A 22038-nucleotide genomic window follows, 5' to 3' on the forward strand; every position below is an offset into this window, starting at 1 on the left:
CAGGGTCTTGAGCTAGACAGCTGACATTAGACTTTTAAAAAGTGACCATTTTGTCCATGTGTTCCCAAATCCATTTTTCTTGCCTCTCTGTTACTACTATACCATATATACCCCGTAGTTCAACCAGATTGTTCTTTTTCTTTTGGGAATGTGCTTTGCTCCTACAGTCCTTCCCACCCCTCCTATTGCCTGTAGAAATCTAAGCTACCCTGCAGGCTCAACCCAAATCCTGTTCTCAGCATGAATTCTCTGTTCCTCCCTTAAATTGTACTTCTTTATTCATATTCTTTCTTCCATTTAGCTATTTGTATGTTTTTTTACTTTCTGGGTTACAGTCAGACTGAAGGGTTGAACCATGTTCATTTTGCTTTGAATCCATGAGGACACATAACACTTTGTGTCTTGAATGTCTGTGGGCCAATTAGCAATTCTTTAGAGCTACACACGGCATCTATCAGCCAGCCCCATGCCAGTCATTCCCGGACTCTCTGTTTCTGACTTAGCTGGTACGGTTCTTCCTCTTCCTATTTTGGGGATGGTGAGAGCCAGGCAAAGTTGCTCTGTTAGGACTGAGAAGGGACTTTCAGTAAATCCTATGTGGTAACATGCGAGAACATCCCAAGAGTGCTTTAAGCTAAGCCTTATGTTGGGGGAACTAAAGAATTCAAATTATATTTGATCAAAGATCGTCACTGTATGATTCGTTCTGGGTATGCAGAGATCAGAAGAACAGATGTCTCTGCTCCCAGAAAACTTAGAATCTCATGTCGGGAGCCTGATGGTGGAAAAATAAATATTTCAAAAAACATATGACTACACTTTGTAATAAATCCATGAATGAGAGCAACAACAACAACAACAACAAAATACAGAGGAGGAGATTTCAGGTAGAGGGAGTATCTTTTGCAAAGGCCCTGAGGAGCTACTCCCTGTGGAGGAGGTAAAAATTTGATGCATTAAAAAAAAAAAAAAGAATTTGATGCATTGAGGTACACAGGAAGGCCCTATGAGTCTGGGGCGTAGGAATCAAAGGGACAGGGCTCTTATCTTGGAGGCCCTGTTTACTGTTGATGCATTGAGAACCTATGAAGACTTCTATTCAGGGGAGTGACCTGAGTAGAAAACGTACCCCATGTACATTTCCAGTAGATCACAGAAGCTGCTGAATGAACATATTGGATGATGGGAGGCCAGGGGCAGGAGTAGGGAGATATTTAATTTTATTTTATGATTTTATTTATTTATTTGACAGAGATCACAAGTAGGCAGAGAGGCAGGCAGAGAGAGAGGCAGAGCAGAGAGCCTGATGTGGGGCTCGATCCCAGGACCCTGGCATCATGACCTGAGCTGAAGGCAGAGGCTTTAACCCACTAAGCCACCCAGGCGCCTGTAGGGAGATATTTTAGAAGTCTGCTGGGTAGCCGAGGGGAAAGACAAAGAGCTCAGATGCTAGACGAGGAGCAGTGGAGATGGGGAGAAGTTAAAGTGTGTTTAGTAGACACTGAAAGTGACACCTAGTTGACAAATCGGGTGATGATGGAGAGAGATGGAAACATCAAAGATAACTTCTGGGATTTGGAGGCTTCAGAAACTGCGCATGGATGAATGACATCATTGAATGACAGCAAGAAAGCCGGAGGAGAGTCTTGGAAAGTTAAAGAGTTGAGTTGGAGCTCCTTGGATGAGAGATGTCTGTCAGTGGCAGTGGTGGACGCTTCCTGCAGCTCGCTGGAATTTCAAAAGTGGAGATCACAAAGGAGGTCTGAACTGAATGTGGGAGTCATTGAGGCATTGGCATGAGGTTATATATACACATCTCATGTTCTAATGCTGCACAGGACCGTCTCATTTAAGTGTTCACAAAATTTAATGTGAGACTTTATAGATGAGCTCACAGAAGCATGGAGAAGTTAGATCACTGGCCAAAATCATGCAGTCTTTGAGCAGCAGAGCTGGAAATTGGACCCATGCAGCCTGGCTGGCAGAGCCCCTTTTCTTACCCTCTATGCGGCAGGGGTCTGGGAGCGTCCCCAAGCTGGAGGTGAGGGTGGTGTGACGAGGAGGGAATGCATGTTGCCATAGACCTGCGTTGAGTGGGAAGGGAGGGTGGGTAATGTGTCATGGCGACTGTTAGTGAGCTGGGTGGGAGGATAGCAGAAGGCTGCAGCAACAGAGGGGGTGAAAGGATGGTGGGACACTTTTTAAACAAAAAACTACTAGCACTTGTCTGTATGGTGGGGTAATGAGCCAGTAGTTGGGAGGCAATGAAGATGCCATTTCTCAGGGGGGCTCATCCTAGCAGAAAGGTCTCTGAAGCCTTGAAAGGGGATGAAGTCTGGGGGGCCTCCCTGGCTCGGTTGGAAGAGCATGAGCCTCTTGATCTGGGGTATCTTGAGTTTGAGCCTCACCCTGGGTGTAGGGATTAGTAAAAAAGAAAGGCAACGAAATCCTGAGCAAATGTGGAAACTGTCTTTCTTATGAAAAGGGACAATTTCTGGACTGGAATGGCAAGGGAGACGGAGGTGGTTAGCATTGTTGTGACTTGCCTTTATTATTTAAGGAAGAATGGGGCTGCAGCTAGGAGAGGTGAGAGGAGGGGGAAGGTGGGAGACTGGAGCAGAGGGAAGGAGGGTGGTTGGGCTCCCAGCAGCTTCCCCAGTAGGAGGGACAGGTGGGCTGGCAGGAGGGGAAGTGAGGTTTGGTGCATGTGAATTTATTAATTTCCCCGGTCTAGGTTTAGTGTACTCTCTGAATATCAGTACTGTAAATGACACTTTTTATGAAATCAGATTATAACCTTGAATTTTTGATCCATATCTAACCCTAGACCAGAGGTGCTTTTCTCTAAATATCTCAATAACCGTGACTCTTTTATCTCCCCCCACACGTGCACACAGACTGAAATGTTGCTGACATTATGTGTATTTCAGATGTTTCATATTCCTTATATGATAGGAAGATAATGTATAATTTTTCAAGGCTTTAAATTAATTACAATCTATTTCTTTTAAAAGGAGGATGGATTGGTATCATTATCATGGTGACTGAGATTACTTAAAAGGGGTCACTTTCCCCAAAATTCCTAGGAGTGGTGCAGGAATTCTTTCAAAGGCAACTCCAGTTCTGACTTCATCCTTCTGTGAATACATTTTGACCCTTTTATCTTGAAATGTGTAATACAAATCTAGTCATAGTTCTACATAAAAATTATATTGGGAAATCAGACTTATGGATGTGTGCTTTTTATTTGATATTTAATAATGCCCTAAGGCAGGTAATTCAAATTTTTATTAAAGTGAAATGATTTGACAGTCAGACTTTGAATTTAATGCATGAATGTTTCATTTAAGCTCTTGGAACTGAAAAGGAAAAAAAATTTGTTTTCTGGTGGTTCTCTAAAAAAATGTTTAAAATAATTCAGATTTATTTTAGCTATGTCTTACTAAAATAACTTTAGTTTTTGGACTTAAAATGACTTTTTTTTTTTTTGCATGACATGTCTAGACATCTGGAGGGCTTTGATAACCAAGACTTATTATTTCCATGAATAATCTGTGACTTTTTATATTACCATTTAAGAAGTATGAACCATGGTTTTATACTTGTTTAAAGAACTAGCACATAACTCATCCAGGTGCTGGAAATTCTTAGTTTGGCAGTGTTAGTTCAGATTTCTGGGAGCCAGAGGCCATGAAATGATCCTTTACCCATTGAATTTTCTGTATGAGAACCAAATCTTAATAATAACAAACAAAAAACAAGACCAAAGTTTAGTCTAGTTTACTTGTTCTTGGTATCTTAATATTGGTACTTAGTTCTGATGAGATGATTACTTGCCTGTTTGTTTCGTGAAGTTTTAGCCTATTATTTAAAGCTTTAGTGACTGTTCAAAGACTTGTCTGTTTCCCCTGTAACTCAGATATATTTAAGCTGCACATGTGTATTGTAACTATACTTAATTATAATTATTTATTATCCGTAAAACCAATGCCACAAGTCTCTTTAAATACTTTCCTTTCTTCCCCCGCTTTAAGGGGGAAGAAGTCTAAGTATGCCTTCAAGTAAATTAAGGGAAAAAATAAAGGAAGCAGAAAAAAGAGGGTTATTAACCAAAGGACTCTGAATGATCCCTTTGTCAAGCTTGCCCTCATTTTTCTTTCTGGGTCTTTGAAGCCATCCTTGACTGTGTTGAACTCTTCCCTCTGTATACTTTTGCAATTAATAATGTTGTCTTTTTAGCTTTAATAATGCTATCGCAAGCATCAGTTTCTTATCTGTTCTCTTTTATAATATAAAAAATTACAGCCTTAGAAAAGGATAAGACTTTCTAGAAAAGGAGGGGCTACATGGGGAAGGGGAGAGTGTCAATTCTGAATGACCAAGTAGGGAAAAGCTTTTATCCTTTCTGGACAAATGGAACGCTCAAAGTCATATTTTCAGTCAATAGAACTTGGACTTTTTCCTCACTCTAATAATTTAACTTGATGCACAGCATTAAGGTAAGAAATGAAAACTCGATGGATATAGCTGTTTTCTATTTACTGTATCATATAGAATTTCTTGAAAATGGAATGGATTTCCTAAAGGATTTCAAAATGATTTCAGGAAAAGGCCAAAATATCAAGGGTGCTCAACCTGTCTATTATGTTTTGATTATATGATATAAAAATTGTTATTAACCCAAGAATGAAAAGCATCAAAGCTGTATAGGTATTTTTTCAAGATTACTCAACAAGGAAAATAATCCCTACTTCCATATTTATCCCTTTTCCTTTTAGGTTTTAGAAATTTTAATGATTTGTAGTAGATAAATGATTTTGCCCTCCCCCCTCCACCCCCGGCACCACTCATGAATTCAAAGAAAATTGTGTTTGGGAAGAGAAAAGAGAACATTTTGCAGTCATGGGCCAACTTGTATGTTGAACATTCATATATTCTGATCCCTTAAATATAGTAGGTTTCAAGATTTTAAACCTAGAGCATATATTTTTCATAAGAAAATTACTGAGACCAGGTGATCTTCTCTAAATATGTTCTCTTATGCATCATGGATGCTTGTTTTTGGTTAATTTCCTCAGATCAATTTTTAGCTCCGTTTTTCCACTCTGAGACTAATTATTAAGAAAACCGTATTCATAAGGAGGCACTCAATTTGGTTTCCTCGTTTATTTGCTGTCCATTCTCTCGAGTTTCTCTTTCTCTTGATGGAGTTTACAGAGACTTAGGAAAGCGGTCATTCTGGAGCTGGGGTGGTATAAAAGCTCCGCACCCAGACTTTTCAGGAGGCCACTTCCTGTCGGAGTCCTCACAGCTCAGCCTGTGAGGAGGCATGCTGTCTTTGTAGGCGACTTCTCCAAACCTACAGTTTCTGTTCACACCAGCTGCACATGACCCATGCATTTATAGTCTCAGACTAGGTCTCTCTAGGCAGTTCTAGTACTGAAGGCCCAACTGTCTGTCTGACTCTTCTCTTGGAGGTGTCAAAGACATCTTAAACTCCGTATGTATGAGAGTGAATTTATGAGCTGGCTCTCTTACAGTTTTTTTAGAAACCCGAGTTATATTTGACTCCTCTCTCCCTCACCTCACTTCCCATTTCCAATTTATCGTCCAGTTCTGCAGATTTGCCTTCTGACAGCTCCCAAATCTGTGTCTGTGTCCCCATGCCCAACATCATACCCCGTGGAGTTAGCCCCATTTCTTAGCTGGACTGTCGCAAGAGCACCCCTTCCCATAGGATTATTAAAGAAGGATTGCTACAAATAAAAGACATGGAAGACGTGGTGCAGTCAGACTTGTATGTCAGCTGTGAGTGGTTGAGAAGAAGACTGAATCCACCTCTGAGCACAGTGGGAAGGGGTGCTGTGACTAACTGGCAGGACCTGACCTTGGGAGTTTGGTGTCTGTGGTGGTTGTTGCCATCCGTAATGAAGGGTACTATTACTGGCACCTGATTGAAATGTTCACTCTTAAGGTACAGAGTCTTCTGGAAATGGGCTTTGGAAAACCTATCTGCATTAGAGCTTCTGATCTGTAGCTAGGTGTTAGCAGTTAGCCAGGAAATACGGAAGCATGATGAAATGACGGAAGTCCTCTTTTTAATATTTTCATATTGTTATGTAATAGTTATGGTCCTGATGATTATATATAGCAAATTGCTTACATATAGCAAAACCTAGGGAATCTGAAATCTCAGCATGGAAATGAAATGGCATGAGGGTGAGGAAAGCATTACGGTGTGACGGTGAAGAGGAAACTACCCCAGACCTCTTTGTTAGGGATGAAAGTCATCTCCTGAAGAAGGGAAAAGGGTGAGTTAGAGAAGAAACCATGTGAGAGAAAGATAGATATCGATAGGACCCTCAAAAGGGTAAGAATGTAATTTAAAATATTTTTACTAAAAATATGCCATAAGAAGTTGTTAAACTATATAGGTCTTAGAGGTGCGTGTGTGTGTAGGTTTGCTTTATTTGGGGGGCTACTTCAGTTTTAATTAAACAAGCATTCCAGTTAAAACTTGTTTTGATAACATGCAAAGCTAAAATAATCTAGACAATACCCAGTATCTTGGGGGCAGAATCTGATATATTTGTTGGGTAACATGGAGATTTCTCTGATCAAGAAATTGGCCACTAGATAGATAACACGTTCTCCAAATAAATTGTTAAATCGGGAGAACCACATTGGTTTTGGATGGGTCTATTTTCCATTACAGCACTACTTTAACCCCATTCAAAATTTCTGAATTCTTGTTGTACTTTTAGTGGTTAGAAACTCATCAAGGTCTTTAGGGCTCGTTTACAGAAAATCTTTTTAGGACATCTTGGAAACTTGGCATTGACTGGACCTGAAGAAGTTACTTAATCTAGTCATCTGCCAGAGGAGGGCTTCAGCTCAGTTATTTCAGAAAGCTGCTCCCCATATCTATACACAAGCAAACAAACCTTTGTTGTTGGGGAATATCTACTTCAGACTTTTTTTGTTACTCCTGTATAATGCAGAAAGGGTGGGGGGAGACCTCTCATGAAATAGTATCTCTGTAAAATAGTAACTGAATTTGGAATGCCATTTTGATAGTGATGTTTTTATGTTTTTCCATAAATAAATATTTTTTTATGAATCTAACTGATTATATTCCAAATTTATGTTTTTTCTTCTGTTGACATCATGTGAGAATTCCTATAACCTTTATGCTGCAGAGAAACTCATCTAGTCACTGGTATGAATGATCGTCCTGATTTTGCTACAACTAATGATTCTTTAATGGTATCTTTTCTTTAAAGAATAATTATATTTAGTGGGTCCCAGCAATAAAAATCACTGTAATGAGGAATAAAAGATTGTAAATAAGAATAACAATGTTATTAATCATCTAAATTAGTCAGTTATGGCACATTCCTGTACCTGAAATATTTCCATAGGAAATTAATGCTAAAATCCACATTTACTTATAATTAGACATAATACAAACCTTCTTTCATTATAACAGTTGCCCAAATCCCAATTCAACTTAATTTCATTGACTTTGATTTCTGGACTAAAAGCATTAAGCTTGAACTAGTGAAAAATGTATATTATGTGCATTCAATTAAGAAGTAATTAGATACTCAATCACCCTTACAACACACCAGGGATTAGGGAAGAAAGAAGAAAAATGTGACTCACTGTAGTGTATAAAAGTTTTGTTAATTGGTTTGCTGCTAATTGAGATTGAGAAAGTGTCAAAGTATCATAACATAGGTTTACTACTGAACAACCTTAAAAGCTAAGTTTAATGTTTTATGATACTCTGATGCAGAATAATGTAGAAATTACCAAGCTGTATGATTTATCTTAGAGTTCCGATTAAAGTTTATGTATTCATTCTAAATCATACAGATTAGCGAGTGGTGGGGAGAAAAAGAATGAGTGGTTTGTTATATTTCAGACGGTGCTGTATTTTATCTCATTTAATCCCTACAACAATCCTGTGAGGCCTGTGTTTTGATTTATGTTTTAGAGATAAACCGAGGCTGAAGGAGGTTGAGTAACTTGGGTCATGGTCACAGCCAGTAAAGTACAGAGCAAGGATTCAGACCCAGATAGGTTTAACTGCAAACCTGGAGCTCTTGTCACTACACCATATTTCAAATAACAAAGGGTAGAAAGTTACGAAGTCCTTGTATATCTTTGCTCCTTATCTCTTTTAGATAATTTCCCGGAAATGAGACTTCTGGGAAAAAAGGACACACATGTTTCTATTTTCGGTAACATATTGCTGCAATACAGGGTTATGATAATAAGGGTTATGCAAATGATGCAGGCTGGCTGGGTCCCGGAGGACCCAGAGTGGGTCCTGCAGGACCAGCCAACATAGTCCTTGGCTTAGTACAGGATAGAAAGCAACCTCCAGCCATGAGGAAGTGAGAACAAATTTTATTGAAGACAGAGTAAGTGCAGATATGGACAGGGCACCAGTCCAGGAGAGTGAGTCTTGTTGTTGCTTGGGGTCTTGGGTTTTTACTGGGGATTGTGGTCCAGTGCCCATGTCTTCTCAGGCATCCAGGAACAAAGATGAGTGTTTAGGTGTGCTCCGCACATCACGTACACCTTGGAACCAGGGCTTTTGGTGAGTCAGTGGTCTTGGAAAATGTTCATGATGACCGTGCTTGGTCACTGCTAAGATGTTATCTACTGAGAAGCCACTAAGTCCTTGACCTCTGCAAGGGGGAAAGACCTATCTGTTCTGTGAGGCATGTGGAAGGCGGGGGTGTAGGTCTTCACAAGAATAAAGGCAGAAGGAGTTTAAAAAAGCAGGTTTTCATGGGGTCCCTTTATGTATGTACATATGCTTGTACCACTGATTGAATATTTTATAGAAAGTGTTTCTGCCATTTTTTTCTTTTCACTCAGTATACTTTCCACTCTTTCTCATTTCTTCTTTCCTCCTCGATTTCTTGAAATGTGTACATCTCCCATCTGCCTCTTGAAATTGCTGTGGCAAGAGTTGCCTTTGATTTCTTTTTTTGTTCTTTGTTCCCATGTCTCTAAACATGATGCTTGTTCAAGACAAAAAATTCAAACAGAATAGAACAAAATAAAGAAGAAGCAATGGATTTCTCAAACCCTCCTGTCAGTGACAGCCATCACCAGGACTGGGGTGAACACGGAGACCTCATAGCACAGTGGGGAGGTCTCGCGTTCCATTTTGACTCCACCACTAATTAGTTGTGTGATCTTGAAAAAGTTGCTGATGTCTCTTAAGTTATTTTTGTCATCAGTTAAAAGAAGTCCATAAGTACCTCAGAGTGTTATTGTGAAGATTCACTGAGATAATGTAAAGGGCTTAAGGTGTTTTTGGTCCATGGTGTAAGTATTCAGTGAATATTTAACTTTATTGTTATTTTTGTCCATTTGGTCTTTCTTCATGCATTTATCTTCTATGGGATATGTAGATATACAGTGTTCCTCATGAATTATATTCAGGCTATTTTTCTTTTCTTTTTAAAGATTTTATTATTTTTTTTTATTTTTAAGTTATCTCTACACCCAGCTTGGGGCTTGAACTTACCCTGAGATCAAGAGGAACATGTTCTACTCACTGAGCCAGCCAGGCACCCCAGAGGATTTTTTTTTTTTTTTTTTAAAGGTAGGCTCTATATCCAGTGTGGGGCTTGAACTCATACCCCCGAGATCAAGAGTTGTACACTCTACCAGTTGAGACAGGCAGGTGCCGCAGGCTGTTTCTTCTGTCTGTTTGACAATATATCTTTTTATGCCATTGTGTAGGTAATAGGCCACACTTCTAAATGATTACCTTTTAAATAAGTTACCTGTAAGTATGTACCAAAATTTTATTGCTCTGTTCCTCTATTATTATACATTCAGGTTATTTACAGTATTTTGCCATCCTCAGTGATACTGTGGTTGATTTACGCATCTGTGTCCTTAAAAATTCTTGGTAATGAGATTACTGGGTCGGAAAGCTTCAATTAGAGTGCATATGTATGTAGATTGCTCGGCCTGGGAGTCCTATCCATTTATGCTTCCACCAAGCACAGTTCCCCTCACCTTCACCACCGTTAACTGTTTTCAGATTTTTCATCTGTGCCTGTCTGACTAAAAAGGATAAAAATACATTACTATGTTAAATCCCGGGACGGCTTGGTTCTGCCCCCGAAGTCCCTCTCCTAGTCCACCAAACTCCCTATTCATGACCGTCGCTCACAATCCTGGTGGCGTATATGGTTTAGTGTTTGGTAAGACAAGGTCCCTTCCCTAGCCCCTTCTGCAGAATTTTCCTGGCTGTTTTCCCATACTTAGTTCTTCCAGATAAGCTGTAGCATCATTTTATCAGAAAGTTCGAAATGAAGAGTGAAAGAAAGAGGGGGGTGTGAAAAAGAGTTTGAGAAAAGAAAAAGCAAAAAATCTTGCTAGAACGTTTCACTTGGATTGCATTGAATATATGGAGGGATTTAGGAGAATTGGTATTGAATCTCTCTATTAAGGAACAATGCATAGGTCAGGGCTTGTTAAAAGTGCTTATATTCTTCATTCATTGGATGGTTCTCTGATCACTAGACTAATACAAGGTGTGCATTGGGCTCTAGAGTCAGCCTTGGGTGTGGCTCGATGGGGAACATGGCACTGCCACCTGTTCCGCTACTTGGGCAAATCAGGGATATTCTGTCAGCCTCAGTGTCCTCATCTATAAGGTAAAGATACTAGGAGTAATACTTTCTAGAGATGATGAAATTAAATAAGGTAAAATGCACAGCACAGCGCTTGGCAGAAGTTAGTGTTCAACAAATGTGAGCTATTACTATTATTGTTTTCTTTTTCTTTTTTTACGGGTATTGTTACTGCTGTCATCTGTTTTGATTAGTGTCATTTTCATTATATCTTTCTATGGGTTAATGTTTCTTCACTGAACAAATAATTGCTTAGGTTTGTCCTTGGCTTTCTTTTTTAAAATTTATTTTTATTTTTATTTTATTTATTTTTTTATTAAAGATTTTGTTTACTTATTTGACACAGAAAGAGAGATCACAACTAGACAGAGAGGCAGGGAGAGAGAGCAAGCTCCCCGCTGAGCAGAGAGCACGATGTGGGTCTTGATCCCAGGACCCTGAGATCATGACCTGAGCCAAAGGCAGAGGCTTAACCCACTGAGCCATCCAGGTGTCCCTGTCCTTGGCTTTCTTAACTGACCTTTCACATAGTTTCCAGTAATATTGTAGCTGATTATTTTGAATTTTCTAAACAGACCATGATCATATATGTAAATAATGACAGTCTTCTCCTTTCTAATATTAATATTTATTGTAGCATATAGTACTTTTAGAATAATGTTAAATAATCCGGCATCCCTTCCTTATTTCTGATATGCTTTGACTTCTCTTTCTAAAAACAGTAGCATTTTCCTCACACTCTTTTCTCTGAATCTTCAAATGCATTAGAAACTCCTGACTTCTTCCTTTCTTATCCTCCTTTCTCTCTTTATTTCCTTTCTCGTGACCTGATGTTGTTATTAGTGGGTATGTTGGGGGAAAAAAGGTGGCTGTGTGTCCTTGTTTGTCATGGAAGGACATTTATTTTTAGTCTTCTGTTTTGTGTATGGTGGTATTTTAGGGACTGTGTGAAAATAAAAACATAATCAGACATACATAGACTTTCCCCAAAGGGGCTTATAGCCCAGTGTTGGAAGTAAATCAGGTACATGGCTAACTCCAAATTAAAGCAGCCTGTGAAAACTCCCCCAAGAGAGTGTTCTTCTCATACACATGACAAAGAGACCATTCTGAAAGAGAGAATCCTCATGTCCAACACATCCCTAAGAATCCTCATGTCCAACACATCCCTATTTATTTATTTGTTTATTTTTTCTTTCTTTCTTTTTTCTTTTAGGATTTTATTTATTTGAGAGAGAGAGAGTGTGCGCGCGCACATTAGCAGAGAGACAAAGGGCGGGGCAGACTCCACGCTGAGCAGGAAGCCTGTTGCCAGGTTGGATCCCAGGACCCTGGGATCATGACCTGAGCAGAAGGCAGGTGCTTAACTGACTGAGCCACCCAGGCACCCCATCCCTATTTCTTAAAAGATTCTTATTTTGGAGACTATACCCTGAATTATCTTACTTAGGGAGGGAAACTTTAATGGGTTATCAGTGAGCTGAACCAGACCAGCACTTAGGTCAGCCCTGGGACCTGCAGTGGCCTCCGAGAAGTAGGGCACGTGTGCACACGTGTCTTTTTATTATTTTATTATTATTTCTTTTAATTTTACGTGCTTATTTATTTTTGATAGCTTTTCAGGAAATTCTCCCAGTAGTGATTTGATTTGCGCTCATTCCCTGGGGTCTCTTCATAGAAGGTAATTTAAAGTTCAGAAATACTCACGTGTGAAAGATAGCATCTGTTAAAATTATACTGAAATAGCAGATGATTTAGAGGACTTCTTAGGGTATAGCCATACTTCGGGGTCTTGTTATGAACAATGATCATTGTATAATAGAACATTCTTTTTTAGAACTAATCTTTCTTATTTTTTATACATACATAAATGGGTATTTGGAGGAAGTCCCAAAGGGGAGCCAGTCAGTTTGATGGCCTTTGTATATTGAAAGTATCATTTCTTTAGATGGCTTTTCTGAATAAATATATATTCTGGTTATCAAGTGATATAGTTATGGTAGAAACTTGAGAAAATACACAAATGTATAAAAATAACCTTTTTTTAAATCAAATAATGATAATCCATCGAACATAGGCAATTAATTTTGTTTCTACCACAAATTTCATTAAAATAACAGGAAAGTTTTTAAAAAAAAATTTTTTTTTTTTAAGTACACAAACTGACTAGGAAGAGAAAACAAAAGAGACAGCACCAAAAATATTTTGGAAGCTGGAAGCAGATGGTTGTGAGGTAACAGACTTAGCAGATGTGAGGAACATGCCTGTTTACGTGACAATCTCTCAAAGGCTCAGGAATTAGTGGCAGCAGATAATCTCTAGAAGCTAGAGTGAAAGGAGGCTGAAATCATGTGTACTGGTTGAAAGCTGATGAAGAGAGTCTCCCTATTAGGGGACATAGGTGCCATTGAGTATCAGGATACCTCACTGAAAAATAGAATAATTAAATAATATCCTCATGTCCTGTGTTCTCTCCTCCCCCACTTGGCCTCCAGGACACTGGCAGAAAAGCCTCTACTCTCTAGACAGGGAGCACGAAGCGTCTTTCTGGAGAACCTGAGTACCTCAAGGGACTTCTTTAAAGAAATGGCCCAGCTGGTACATTCTGTGGTGAAAGCAGGACAGATCAATAAGTGCCCTCTTGTGTGCTTGGAGTCTCTGCTCATGTTTTTTTTTTTTTTTTTTTTTTTTTTTTAAAGATTTTTATTTATTTATATGACAGAGATCACAAGTCAGCAGAGAGGCGGGCGGGGGAGGGGTTGGTGAGGGGAGAAGCAGACTCCCCACTGAGCAGAGAGCCCGATGCAGGGCTCGATCCCAGGACCCTGGGATCATGATCTGAGCCGAAGGCAGAGGCTTTAACCCACTGAGCCACCCAGGCGCCCCTCCACTCTCGGTTTTTGTTGTTGTTGTTTTATAGTGGTTGTTTCCATTCTTCGGTATGAACAGTTATGGACATTTGAAAAAGGTGTATAATACAGAAGAGCCCAAAACAAACAGAAGAAGGCAAGATACAAGAAATAAATACTTAGGAAAAGTTAAAAAAAAGTGATCATTCATGTTTTCAGAGAGGCCAGGGAAGAAAATGCAACCACGAAATGGGAATTGGATGCTGTGAAGAAAAGGAATAGTCTAAAAAGCTTTTGGAAATTGTAAACACAATGGCAGAAATTTCTCTAGGAGAATCAGAAGGCAGAACTGAATTTCTTAGAAAGTAGAACAAAAACTGGGACGCCTGGGTGGCTCAGTGGGTTAAAGCCTCTGCCTTTGGCTCAGGTCATGATCCCAGGGTCCTGGGATCGAGCTCCACATCGGGCTCTCTGCTCCGTGGAGAGCCTGCTTCCTCCTTTCTCTCTGCCTGCCTCTCTGCCTACTTGTGATCTCTGTCAAATAAATAAATAAAATCTTAAAAAAAAAAAAGTAGAACAAAAACAGATAAGAAAATTGGAGAACAAGTGCAGGTGGTCCATTATCCAAATAATAGGAAAACAAGAGAGAGAGCAGAGAAAACAGAGGAGAGGAAGCAGCAACAAAATCATTTAAACATTTTCTCAGGACTCATGAACATACATTTTAAGTTTTAAAGGACCCGTTGAATTTCCAGCATATTGATCAAAATGCACCCACAGCAAGGCACCACTAATTTCTAGACACTGAGGATGGAATTACAGGGAGAAAAAACATTGAAAGAACCTGGAACTTGGATATCAGACCAATAAATAGCAACACTGGAAGCTAAACGTCAAGCATGAATTCTGAGAGAAAATTACAACTCACTAGAATTTTTTAGCCAGTCAAGCTTTAAGTATTCCTTTTTAAATATCAAGATCATTGAAGATTATTTCCTGAGAAGCTACTAGAAGATATGCTTCACCAAAATGGAGAAAACAGATGGAGCATTTGGGAAACAGGAGATCCAGCAAAGGAGATGCCCAAAACAATTGTGAAGTGGGGTTGTAGAGATAGAGGTCGTGAGTCCAGATGTGAACAAATGAGAAGGTTCTAGAACTTTCTCCAGGAAGATAAAATAGATTGCTTGATATGCCTTAAACTTCTTGAGAGTCAGACGGTTGGGAGGTAGCTTTGGATTGAGTACAGAGAAAACTAAGGTGGGAAAAACCAAGATAATTACAGTTACTCACTCCAGACGGAGAAAAGAAGTATAGGGGAAAAAAAAAAAGATACATGAATACACATAATTCAGCTCTGGATTAGATTTACATCATCACAGTAATAGAAATAATAGAACAGAAACTGATCCAGCCAAAATTGATATATAACCATATTGGAAGGATGGAGGGAGGGAAGAGTTTATATACATGTGGGTGGTGTATGTTGCGGGGGGGATGTCTGACAGGAGGAAGGAGTGTCACATCTTCATTTTCCATGGGAAAAGTCAAGAGACAATACTTAAAATTGAAAAGGAGTAATAAAAATCACACTATTTAGCTCTGTGGTTTTAATAAAATAATCAGTTAAAAGAGTTGAGGTAATTGGTGGCGTAAGAGATAGGGACCTGCTAGTTTTCATAGGAAATATTCTAGAACTATGTAACCCTTTATGTAAATGTGAAATTTTGATACAAATTTTAAAAATTAAATAAAATTATAAAATAAAGTTGCTCCTGTCATTTTGTACACTTTTTTATGTACACACGCACGCACACACACATTTTCTTTGAGTGTTTGCTGTGGGCCAGGTACTGCCTTGGGCCTTGGGAATACAGTGCAAAGGTGATCAAGTATAATTTCCTTCCATGAAAACTTTCTCTGAAATTCTGGAAAGTAAATTTTGAACACATGCTGTGGAAAATAATAGGCCATCGCGTAGTTCAATTTCCAGCTAGCGAGATGTCTGTAGAATCAGCTGAAATCCTCACTAACAGCTTGATTATGTGCCTGGGACTCACTGTTCTCACCTTTCATCTGTTGTCATACTATATTCTCACACAACCCTATGAAGGTTCTATCTGGATCCACTATCATCTGAAGCTCGGAAGGGGTGAGTAGATTGCCTAAACTCACAGAGCTGGAACTTGAACGTTGGCCTCCCTGGTTTCAAATCTGTACCACAGATTGTGATCGATTGAAATATTTACCCAGGTAATTTGGTGTCTACAGTGAACAAGATGAAGCATCCATTTTTGGGGGCAGGGGGTGGGGAGGCTAGCATAAGACCTGAGTTTGTATGATTAAGGAGACTGCAATTAACTATCTTTTGTTTAATTGGTATTTTGGACCATGATAGTTTAAGTTTTAGAATGGCTTCATATATTCTTAAATTGAAATTTCTTTACTTTGTTAAACTTGGAATATATATTCCTGTAGATTAGCCTTTTCCAAATGTGTTCTGAAGAGCCATTAAGATACACATTTAGGTGTTTGTTAAGTCAGGAGCTGATGTCTAGCAATTTGGAGAATCCTGGATATAATAACCTCCTTTTGGAGATTTACAGGGCACATTAGTGCGTTAGAGACCCTGAGGTGATTTTGTATAGAACCACCATATGTTACTGTATTTAACCAGAATTTCCACAGTTTTTTTGAACATGGATTCATTTTTCCAACTAATTTTTACTACACATTTTGGGAAATGGGGGACTTTAGGCTCCTTTTAGTTCTGAAATGCTGTGGCTTCACAATTTTTTTTAAATTTATTTTTTATTTTTTTAAAGATTTTATTTATTTGACAGACAGAGATCACAAGTAGGCAGAGAGGCAGGCAGAGAGAGAGGAGAAAGCAGGCTCTCCCAGAGAGCCCGATGCGGGGCTCGATTCCAGGACCCTGGGATCATGACCTGAGCCGAAAGTAGAGGCTTTAACCCACTGAGCCACCCAGGCACCCCAATTTTGACTATCAGTTCCGTGTGAGTCACTTTGACTTAAAATTTGCTGGGTTATAATTATCAAGTGTGTACACAAAGTCCTATTTTACCTTTGAAGTTTTATCTGAGGTCTTAAAGATTTGATTAGGACTCACTATTTTCTTTGAAACATGGTTTGGAAAAATATACGCCACATTACAAATACTTTCTAATAAATTGTTCCAGAAATTGTGTATATCTGTGTACATAGCATACGTGGACAGACCGTGTATGTGTGTATGTATAATATATCCATACACAGAGAGCATATGTGGACATTTTTAAAGTACTCTATTGTGTTCTTCTTTATTAAGGAAGGAAGTTATTTAATTGCTGCAGTGAATATCCTGACACATAAAATCTTTGTATGATCGGATGGCTATATCTGTATAATACGCTTCTAGGAATATAATTTCAGGTCAGAAAGCATATGCATCTGAATTTTAATAGGTCTTTATTATCCAAAAGAGTGGACCGGTTAATGTGCAGCAACTACATGAAAGTTGGTTTGGCCACTCCCATCGCTGGCAACATGAGTAGATGTTATAGCTGATGTTGTTTTCCTATATGGGAAATCCACTATTTCAAAAAAGTCTATCTTTTCATGTATTATTTTGTATTTGTTATTTATCCATTTACTTAATAGAATTGGAAAGCTATTTGGGGGCTAGCAAGAAGTAGTCTTTTTGCACAAGCAGTGACCCGTCTGCGATTAATATACATGAAGTTAATGATAATAACTTAAAGCTGAATTTTATTACTAACTATGGTACAGAAATGTTCAGCCTTTCAAACATTTCCTTCAGTTGAAAATACCTCTGTGAAATTTTGCGCTAGTAGATTCTGCCACAGAAATAAAATGATGGTGGACTTGATGTAAAAATTGCAGAGATGACAAACTTGACCGTGAATATAGTTTTGAAATTTCCACATTTTCTTATGAAATCTTGAGTTTTCACTGTCTCTTCTGAGACTGCAAAAAAAGACTTTTCGGTCTGCTGTGGAGGGATGTCAGTAGCATAATTGATTCATTCTTTTTGCCTCCAGGAGGAAGACAACGATCCTATAGTGCCCTTCGATGAGAAACGGAAACTTTTGAGCTGCAGCTACGGTTGACCCTCAAAGCCTGCATTGTTTGTCTTCATCTAACCCAGCTCTGATGGACGTCTGTGACAGCTGCCTCTACATGTGCTCTAATGAAATACTAGAAGTGGCCATACATTCAAAAGAACCCCAATATTCTACACCCATACCACTGCTGCTAGGATTCAGACTTTGGCACATACTGTCTTTTGCTTATGTGTAGAAGAAATGAAACTAGTTTTCAGAGTTATTATTAATATGAATATATATCACATATTAATACTGAGACAGGAAAAATACACTCCCAGTGTTAGCGGTCCTTCATTTCTGTCTCAGAGAAAATTCACTCATTTGGAGAATAATGTAATTCTTAATAATAAATAAGAGTTTTGATCAGGAACAGCATACGGCTTGCAGATGGAATGTGAAGGATTAGTGAAGGTCGTATCTCATGTTGTTCAGCCCTCATGCCACAATTAATGTCATGCTGGTTATTATGCAAAACAATTTTGGAGTTAATGCAACAACAGAATCACTTTATGTATTTCTCAAAGGATCAAATTGAATGTATGAATCTAATTGATTTATTTGACATATTAGAAGCTCTGGTTTCTAGGAGTTTGAGAAAGGCATAAAAATAGGATAAAAAGTAAGTGGGTACTACATACCAGAAAATAGCTTTATTTTCAATGATAGAAACATAAATTTAATAGTATCCTATAATAATTTAGTGTTGTACATTTTGTAAGACCTTAAAATATTTTATTCTATGGATTTTACTTTAGTATATTGAGACATTGCTTTCTAAGATAATCAACAATATCTTTATTTTAATTAATTTTAAGTGCTACTGGCAAATATAAGCATATGCTTAGAAGCAGTTAGATGTGACAGAATGAGATAATTTGTGTAAACTAGTAGTGTGCCTGGCACGAAGCAAGTACTTAATAAATGTTATTTGTTGTTACAATTATTGTTATAAAACTACAGACCTCATAGTCCTAATTTGGAGGGATTTGGGGATGCAAAATGTCTAAGTCCGAAATCATACAGGTAAAAGATGTATATGTTGTGAGGTTTTAGATGTGTTGTGTAGAGGCTGTAATAATGAAACCATTAAATACAAATAAAAATCACACCGAGTATCCCTGAAAATGACAGCAAAGGAAGATGCTGGTAGAGCCTTGTGCAGGGAGAGGCAGGAGCGGTGGCCATGGCAGCAAAGTGAGGAAAAGTGGGGGCTTGCTAAGGTTTGGGGTCCTCCCTGAGCCCCGGGCCACAGGAGGGCAGCATTGGGCAGAGTCTCTGGGAAGTGGAGCGAAGCCCTAGATCCTTCCTTTCTGTAGTTTCTCCTATGCAAAAATGAAGAAATGGCAAAGCGTCGTTGCAAAAACTGCAACCTGTCTAAAGACTTCTCTCTCCTAGACTAAAACATGCCACACCCGCTGAACATTGGTTGTAGGTGTCTCCTCATTTGTAACTGATATCTAAAGATGACCTTTGAAGATCTCATTTTCTTATGGATGAGAAGCCAGTCAAAAGGTGCCCTGGCAATCTTTCGTTAGAGCCTGTGTTCAGGACCTGAAAGCAGGGTGCAGGTCAAGTCCTGGACTTGACTTTTGTTGCTTCTTGTAGTCTCCAACCATCTGTCCCTGAAAAACACGAAATAAACATATTAACAATTCAAATGACCTTTAGGGAAATACCTAGTTGCCCATATTTCCCCCTTCAATGTTTTTTAGTTGAAGCAATCAAATTTACCATCTGTTTTTTTAATTGAGAAGATGGACATGAACTACTTGATTCAGCTTGTGGTGTCCATTGCTGAGGCTCTGTGTGTGGAGGCTTAGTAGTCTTTAATATAGGAAACCCCTTCTTCCTTTCTACACTTCGGTACCTCAGACTCAGACTGAATGCAGGTGTGAGAGTGATGTTTGTGTAAGAATCAATCTGAAAGTGTAATTTGTAAATCAACACAAGTACAAATAACTGATCTCAAATCTACCTCCCTTTGACAGTGTCCTGGGGAAGGAAAGTGAAAGGTATGTAAGGGCCCTGAAATTGAGGAAGGAGCCTCCCAAGCAAAAGTGTGTGTGTGTGTGTGTGTGTGTGTGTGTGTGTGTGTGTGTGTGTGTCGGGGGGTGTGGGGGAGTTAACTTGGGATAAATGACAAATTTTATGGATCTTGAAATGTAATTTAGGGTGGATTTTTTACCTAACAGGAAAAAAAAGCAACAAACGGAGGTGCTTTTTCACATAGCTTACACATCTGAAAGTGTCTCTGATTCATGGTAATTAATGTACCTGATGGTGTCTAAAGTAATATTGTCCTCAGAAGGTTTGTCAATTAAGATAATTTCTTGTTGTTGTTGGTCAGTTGAACTGAAGGCTTGCCAATATTGTCGCTCCTTTCAAAGAAGCAGCATTTAGTTTTGTTGGTTGTCTCTACTGTGTTTCTATTCTCTCTTTCATTAAGTTCTTCTCTAATCTTTATTATTTCTTTTTCTGCTTGCATTCGGTTTGGTTTGTGATTTTTCTAGTATGTTAAGGTAGAAGATTAGGTTATTGGTTTGAGATTTTTGGTAATAAAGCCCTTTACAGTTATAAAATTTTCTCTAAGCATTGGTTTCTGCTGCATCTTGTAAGTTTTGTTTGGTATGTTTTTGCTTTCTTTATCTCAAAGTATTTTCTAATTTGCCTTGTGGTTTCTTCTTTGACTTAATGGTTATTTAGGTGTGTGTTGGTTAATTCCTATGTATTTTTGAATTCCAAAATTTCTGTTATTGATCTGTAATTCTCCTCCATTATGATTCGAGGACTAACTCTACATGTTTTCAATTCTTTTAAATCTGTTGAGGCTTGTTTAATGGCCTAGCATATGGCTTGTTCTCATGACTGTTCTGTGTGCACTTGAGAAGAATGTGTAATCTGCTGTTGTTGATGTGTTCTGTAGATGCCTGTTGGGTCTGATTGTTTTATGATGATGTTTAAGTATTCTATTTTGTTTATCTTCCTATTTCTATTATTGAAAATTGGATATTGATGGCTCCAACTATTATTAGTGAATTATCTATTTTTCCTTTCTTTTCTGTCAGCTTTTTCTTTAAGCATTTTGGGCTTTATTGTTAGGTGTATATATATATATATATATATATACACACACACACATATACATATATATACACACATACATATATATAATTTCCATATTTTTCTGAAGTTCTTTTATTATTAAAAAAATGCCCTTCTTTATCTCTAGAAACATTTTTTTGCTTTAAAAAGTAACTTGTTAGATATTAGTAAAGCCATTGCCGCTTTCTTATGGTTGCTATTTGCGTAATCTGTCTTTTCCATTCTTTCACTTTCAGTGTATTTGTATTTCTGAATCTAAAGTATGTCTCCTGTATACAAAGTGGGATCTTGTTTTTTCATCCAGACTGACAATCTCTCTGACTTTCGATTGCATTTTTTAACCATTCACACTTAATGTTATTGTTGATATAGCTGGATTTATGCCTACCACTTTTTGTTTCCTACATGTCTCATGTCCTTGATGTTGTTCTTCTATCTTTCCTTTATTGTTTTCTTTTGCATTAAGTGAATATTTATACTTCAATAGCTTTAGTGATTTTTTTCTTTTACTTTCTTTGGACTTTATTTTCTTAGTGGCTGCTCTAGAGCTTACCATATGTGTGTGTGTGTTTAAGTTTATGTGTTTATATATTAGAGAGTATGAGCAGGGGGAGGGGCAGAGGAAGAGGGAGGGCAAGAATCTCAAGCAGACTCTACGCTGAACTTGGAGACTGATATGGAGCTTGATCCCACGACCCTGAGATATGACCTGAGTCAAAACCAAGACTCAGATGCTTAACCAACTGAGCCACTGAGGTGCCCCAGAGAGCTTACCATATACATGTAATTCATCAGAATCTACTTCAGATTTATACTAACTTGGTTACAGTGAGATCAGAAATATTACCTTTATATTTCTCTATTCACTCTTTTTCCTTTTTTGTTACCGTTTTATATATTATATATATATATGTCCTATGAACCCAACAATATATTGTTATAATCATTACTTTATAGAATTGTCTATTAAAGAAGCTAAGCAAAGGAAGGACAAGTAGAATTTCTTTTTTATAGGATTCCTTATGTTAGTCTTATTTATCATTTCTGGTTCTTTTAGTTTGGCCCTGTAGATTCACATTGTCGTCTGTGTAATTTTCTTACTCCATTCTCTTACTTTGTTTTCACCTACTTCCTATATGTTATTATTGTCAAATACATTACATTTCTATATGTTCTAAGGCTAATAGTACAACTATTTGACACTGCTTTATACAGTTGCTTCTTAAGTAAGAGATGGAAGAAAGATGCACTTACACTGTCTTTTATAATTATATAATTACGTTTACCAGT

At 38.2% G+C, this 22038-nt stretch overlaps 1 protein-coding gene across 1 annotated transcript in view; it reads left to right on the forward strand.

Moving 5' to 3' along the window:
- Positions 1–18596, forward strand: part of CA8 (carbonic anhydrase 8) — a gene marked incomplete at its 5' end in the record, with an annotated part of 84276 nt that extends 65680 nt beyond the window's left edge. Inside the window, one exon of the mRNA XM_080802726.1 lies at positions 17581–18596. The remainder of the gene's footprint in view (positions 1–17580) is intronic.
- Positions 18597–22038: the final 3442 nt, after the last annotated feature.

The sequence above is a fragment of the Martes martes genome, assembly GCF_963455335.1.
Source record: "Martes martes genome assembly, chromosome: 4".
Classification (NCBI taxonomy): domain Eukaryota; kingdom Metazoa; phylum Chordata; class Mammalia; order Carnivora; family Mustelidae; genus Martes; species Martes martes.